This window comes from Anser brachyrhynchus (genome assembly GCF_964034855.1).
Source record: "Anser brachyrhynchus genome assembly, chromosome: 3".
Taxonomy (NCBI): domain Eukaryota; kingdom Metazoa; phylum Chordata; class Aves; order Anseriformes; family Anatidae; genus Anser; species Anser brachyrhynchus.
The window spans coordinates 58,812,551-58,819,117 of record NC_137696.1 but is presented as its reverse complement, the minus strand read 5'-3'; positions in this window follow the sequence as shown (position 1 = coordinate 58,819,117).

The window sequence follows — 6,567 nt, the reverse complement described above, 5'->3', positions numbered from 1 at the left end:
CTGAAACACTTTTAAAATTATTCTTTAAAACATCCTTTAATCAGATGGGTATATCCTAGAAGGCTGTAGATAACCTGAAATCCAAATACTCAAGGTCTATGAAATTCTAAAAGTACCTTTTTCTGCTGAATTCTTTTTACCATGACAATCATCTGGGAAAGTGCTTCATGGTATTTTATAGACTGAATATGTTTCCATGCAAAAAGAAAAGTTCTTCAACTCCATCTGTAGCTTTCTGCCTGTTGCTGCCCATGTTACAAGTTTTTTTTTCTTTTTTTTTTCAAGTAGAAAATAAAGGTTCTCTATGTATATAGTCTAAGCTTCAGAAAATATCCTCCCTACATATTTTATTATAATTATTTCCCCATCTCCTCCAAATAGTATTTTGCCAATAGACAATGTGGTTTGCAACACAGACTTTTGCAGGCAGCTTAAGATAATGTATATAATCTTTCATTTCTTTATGTCTGCTGCGTTTTGTTGACATATTGTATAGAACTGAAAATATTGTTTGAGTAACTACAGCAGCTGGAGCAAAGCGGTGATTAGTTTCTCAGTCAGTTCCACAAACCTGGCCAAAATCCATATGTTAATTAGGTAAGCACATGAAGTGAGTTAGATTTTAGAAGTGCCCGGGCACAACTAATTACATCTAGATGAGGGAGTATTGAATTCCACTATGAAAAATACTAGCCAAATATGTGGTTATATTTAAAATATGTAAAAGTGAACCTGTTTCATTCACATTCCAGTGCTAGCAAGACTTTTGAATGCTTCATTTCTCAGCTGCTGATGCTGAAAGTGCAAAGGAAGATAAAAGTTGCAGTGGAAAATCTTCATAATGGAGAATATTTTGTGGATTGAAACATCATAATGCTTGGAATGTTTTTTCTAAGCTGCCCTTATTTAGCCAGGATCCAGCCCAAAATACCAGCTGTGAAAACTTATTAACACATCCTTTTGTTTATGATGACTCATTACACAGGGGCAGCATATGAACAATTACCCTTGTTAAAGAAAGTGCCACTCTGTTCAGCTTAATTATGTGAGATTTGATGTAGACTGATTATTATTGCAAATGAGGACATAGGGACAGTAGGAATCTAAAAGCATCAAAGAAATGCATGCAAATTGTTGTAACTTCTATAAATCACTTTGCTGAATGGTAAGAACATTTACATATCATTTTGCATATGTATTGCCTACTCTACCTAAATGACAATGTAATTTCTGTTAGTGGTCTATTGGAGCCATTGGATTGTAACATACAGTGTGCACTTCTGTGGTAAACTTGTGTTAAAAAATAACATAAATTGTGGATTGTCAAGGTAACCACATGAGATACAGCAATTTCTTTTTAAAGTGATGACTAACAGAGTAGGCAAGCTATGCTTACAGTGTCAGTCAGACTAATTACAAGAATTCACTGCAGGTGTTGCCATGCAAAAGTAGAACAATTAAGTCTTCCATCAAGCTTTTGGCACCAGATAAGGCCTAATACTTTGGTTAGAGACAAAAATCTCATATTCTACCTGACCAGTTCAACATGAGTATATAAACACTCTGACAGCAACATCAGAAAGGCTTTGTCCTTCCTGAATTAAACTCATCATGAACATTTCTACTTTGTAGTCTTTTTTTTTAACAGCTGGGATTTTTACCAGATCATTCAAGTTCTTTATCAAAGGTTACCTGTTGACCGTGTTATCTTTGTCTCTTGGCTAGCTAAGTAAGAATCCAATAGGCCCTTCTAACAGAATGTTGCTAAGGGCTGGCAGGGATCAGACTAGATTTCTTACTGTCTAGCACTCTTTTCATAGATGTGGATGATTATACAAGCTTTGATGGACATTCTCAAGATATCAGGAGTTTAAACCCTCTTTATACCTGTGTAGTGTTAAAAATAAGTGGTAGTAGAATGATGGAGAATGATGTTCTTTGGTTCTAATGCACAGTTTTGTTTAATGGTAAGGAATAAATAGTTACTCTATAGAGTTTCTTTATACATGAGTAAGAGTTCGGATGAAATTCCTATCTGTTTGAAATAATATATTAAGAGAATCGGAGTTGCATTTTTATGATATTTTTCTGATTTAAGAAAAAAAAAAGCTAGTCATCAGGAAATTAAAATTTCTTTACACATTCATGCTAAGAATGAATAAAGATATATTGGATATCTTTAGGCTTCTAAGCATTCAAGTTTTCTTTTGAGTTATTGTGAGGAGTGTCTGTTAGTAAGAGACCAATGTATGGTGACTAATTAGACAGTATGTCAAAGAGAATTGATCTCTTCAGCAACTTTTCTTCCATATCGCAAACTGAGTAGTAACAAGAGTGAAAGATCAAACACAGTATTTAACTATATGGAGATAAACAACAACAACAAAAGCTGTGAAGTGTTTTCTAATAAAAATCTTTATGCATGCTTCACATCCCACCGTTTCTTCTGCTAACTGTATTTCTTTTTTCTTGATGTGTCATCCCATTGTTACACTTTTTAAAAGCTTATTCTAAATTATTCTTATATAAGACATTAACCTTAATAAGGCAATGTGTTCCCCTGGTTGTATGTGATCCCATAGCACTGTTTAAAACAGGACTGTTTCATGTAGGACAGTTCTGTCTTTGAGCTTAAGGAAATATTTATATCATATACTGTTACTTATATATAAACCTCATATCATTTTGATACAATAATCCAGTTTAAAGCCTTCAGTCTGGCACACACTTAAATTTTTATCAGCAAAGTATGAATACATTTTGGTTCAAAATTCAAGAAGTTGTTACTGTGATAATTGAGGCAACACATAACGTAAGAAGACTAACATAAATCTAAAAGCCTTCTAGGCATAGGGACTGTCCATCCCTTTATTTAGGGTCAACTAAATCCCATTAAAATGTTTATCAGACAGTTTAATTAGCCATGATAAATGCCCTATGCTGCTGAAAAATAAACTGTAGTCACAGAACTATCTGAAACTATGCTAATGTCAATAAGTGGGCAAGGTGGGTTCCAATGCAATAAAATTATGAGACAGCATAACATTACACACAGCACCATAATGCACAGACAGAAAACTTCACAGGCAGTATAGTTCTGACATTTTCTAACTTCTGTGTCATTATCTTAGAAATGAATAAGAAGTGCTTGGTTGTTTGTTCTTCTAGACCTTCAAGCGGAAGTGCCATTGGAATATCTGTTCCATATGCAGACCAAAGACAACATACAGGTACTTCATACTTCACATACTTGGCTGTATAATGTAGGAATAAAACAAACAAACAAACAAAAACAGCAGAGACAGTAATGGATCGATTAATTTTCATTTGCATGGATTTCATCTATAAAACTAACTTAGAGTGCCAAATTCTTCTGTCAAGCAAGGAAAAGATTTGCAGTAGCCATTAAAGTAAGTATGGGAAAAAAAGTTGGACAAACCAGAATTGTCTCCAAAGACACTGGAAATGCAAGCTACTAAACGTAATTTTCATAGGATATCTACGAGTATTTGTGAAAATTTCTCTCAGCTCAGATACAAATGTGATTCTATATATTTTCTCACATTTTCTTTCATTATTGTTATTTCAAAAATGTGCCCTGTATATATAAGAATGAAAACAGAAAACATTCCAGTGACAGACTGACACATGCTGATGGAAATGACTGTGGAAGTGTGATAACTATGATAACCCTGTGAGCTGTGGAGCTGATGAAGCCTAGCTTTCTACAGATGGGCTTTTTGCTGTTTATGGAGCTAGTAACTCCAGATAAGTTTTTCTTGCTGCTGCAGTGCTCATACTAGTACTCTCTTACATGGCTCTTCAGTGTCTGTAATAAAATTCATATCACACTTTTTTGTTTTTGTTTGTCGGGGTATTAATAGGGCCATTCATCCAGATTATTTTCATGACACATGTAGGTTGTTAATGCCTCTGAAGGCACTGTTCATCTGTCATATTCGCTGAAATTGTTCAAAAAGTGTTAAATGGAAAATGTGTTTGTATAAAAAACATAAAAAATGTGATTGCATTCACCTCATTCCTTTTGATAGCTGGACTAAAAATGCAATTTAAGATACAGAGTACATTTTTCAAAGGAATCAGTTTTACGGAAACATTGAAAAATGCACCTTGCATCTGGGTAGGGGTGGAGAGGCAGGGGGGGTAGCGGAGAGTCTGCTGCCTGAACATAAGAATCAGATCTTATGTTTACAAGCACATCCTACCTGTCATCCAGCTACCTCTTCAGGAGTTTCTTATCAATCTTCTGTTTATAACTGTCCACGCAGCTGTCTTGGATAGATAGGTCATCTAAATAATAATAAATGCCTGTATTTAGGCAACTGAGTCACTTCCTTAGAATTTTGGTTCTTCAGGACAGAGACTGTCTTCATAGAGATAACTGCAAAATGTCTGACTAACTGCTGCTGTTATGGAAATGGCAGTAATACTAATCAACCTAATGTTGCCTCCTGTCATCCTGTTACGGATATTGCATGTGAAGCTTCTGAAAATAAGGATTTATAAATTTTATAAACTGCTTCTATTGATAGCAATTTTCTGCCTCCCACTTCCCCCCAGTCTGAAGATCTGAATTTCATGCTCTTCTGTGAAGGCTTTCTTCCAAAACTAAGAGCCAGTACAGGAAAAATTGCAAACCTTGTCTCTGGGCTGAAAGTGGATCATGTCACCCATATAGAGTATTTCCTTATTTACCATCTCTTCAGGTTTCAAGTAACATGACTGAAGAGAAAGGACATTAATCAAGATGTCATCCTCCAGTTTTCCCTCAGGTCTATAAATCACAGCAGCATTGACATGACTTTCTTTTTATAGGCTAAAAATTATCTTAGGATTTCTCTAGGGATGATGGGTCCTGGAGAGCTTCTTTGCTAACTCTGCTTCTATTTAAACTTACCTTCTTTTTTTTTTTTTTTCAAAATTTGAATACTATGAGTTTTCAGATAAAAATGGAAGTTGTTTTTTTTTTTTTTTCCCCAGTCCTAGTTACTGTAAATATGTTTGATTAGAATGTTCTGGATAAAATTTGTAATCCGTAAAGTCAGTGAAAGAAGTGAAGAAGTGTTGGAACCCAGGAGTATCTTAGCACTTACCTCCCATCTGAGTATCTTAGCACTGGTAACTTGACCCAATCGATTCTTTGTTTAGACTTGTGGATTTCATAATAAGAAACAGGCAATTGCAATTACATGTTATTGTGCTTATATTTCTTTAGACACATGAACCTATGCAGTATCCGAGACCTAAATCTTCTTTAAAATATTCTCAGTCACAATACAGTCTCACAATTCACATCTGGGGAGCCATGGTCTTCAGACAGTGGTAGATGGTCCACATTCATACTACTTGTTTTTGAGAAAATACAGTCTATGTCTATAAATCCTGCTGACAATATAAAACCTACAGCCTGCTTTCCTTTTATTTATGGAATAGAAACATTTTTGATGAATCATCTCTACAGATGCAAGAACATACTAATATACTTACATAATAATAAAATGTTAAAATGAGAGTGGTATAAAGTAATTCCTTGCTTGCAAGTCAATCAGAAGATGTATTAGAATGAAAAAAGGTATGCTTGTAGGCCACTGATGAGTGCTGCAACCTTCTCTTCTTTCTCATTCTGACAGTATTTATGCCTGTATACTCTAGCTTGAAAGTTTCTCTGTGAATTTATGCATCCAGGTGTGGAAGGCCACAGTGGGTCAGTGAGGAGGCAGTTATTGCACAGACTTTTATTTTTTATTTTGTGGCTGCGATAGCTCTTTGATGCTCCTGTCCCCGTTAATATTTGCCCTTCATTACAGAGCTTTTTTTTTTTTCTTCATGAAAACCACTTCAATTAAGTATATGCAAGCTGTTACCCTCACACCATTTTATCAGATTCAGGTGTTGTCATGCAATCTTTCAGGTTTGTTCATTACCTTATAATTTGGTCATATGCTTTCCTCTCTCCTACAAAAATCTCATTATCTTTTTCAGACTCATTCTATCTTAGCTACTTTGAAAGGTTTTCATTCTTTGTAGCACTATGGACTTCTCTAAGACTCATTCTCTTGCTTTAAAACATGATCTGCTGATATTTGACCATATTACACTAATATTAATAGCTGATGCAGTCAATAAAGCACAGTCTACTTCTTCAGTTGCTCACATATTCACCCTTAAAAAAATGGGACCTCAGACACTTTATTATAAGGCCTTAGAAGAGGCTGAAAGGTTTTGTTTGTTTGTTTGTTGGTTTGTTTTTTCCTTATCTACAAAGATTACTCTAACTTAAAACTATGTCCAGACATTTTATATCACCTTGAGCTTACATTTCAGAATAATTCAGCATTTGGGGCAAAAACCTACCTTACTAAACAAAATGCTTATTGCTCAACTGAAAGGCAAGAATTAAAAGAGTGATTTGACATACCGCACACCAGAGTTTCAACCCAGAAAGACCTCAAGGACTGGACAAATTGGTCAGAAGAAATCACATTAACTCCAAGAAATGAAAACCTCTGCATCTGGAATGGAATAATCCCATGTATCAGTGAGGAC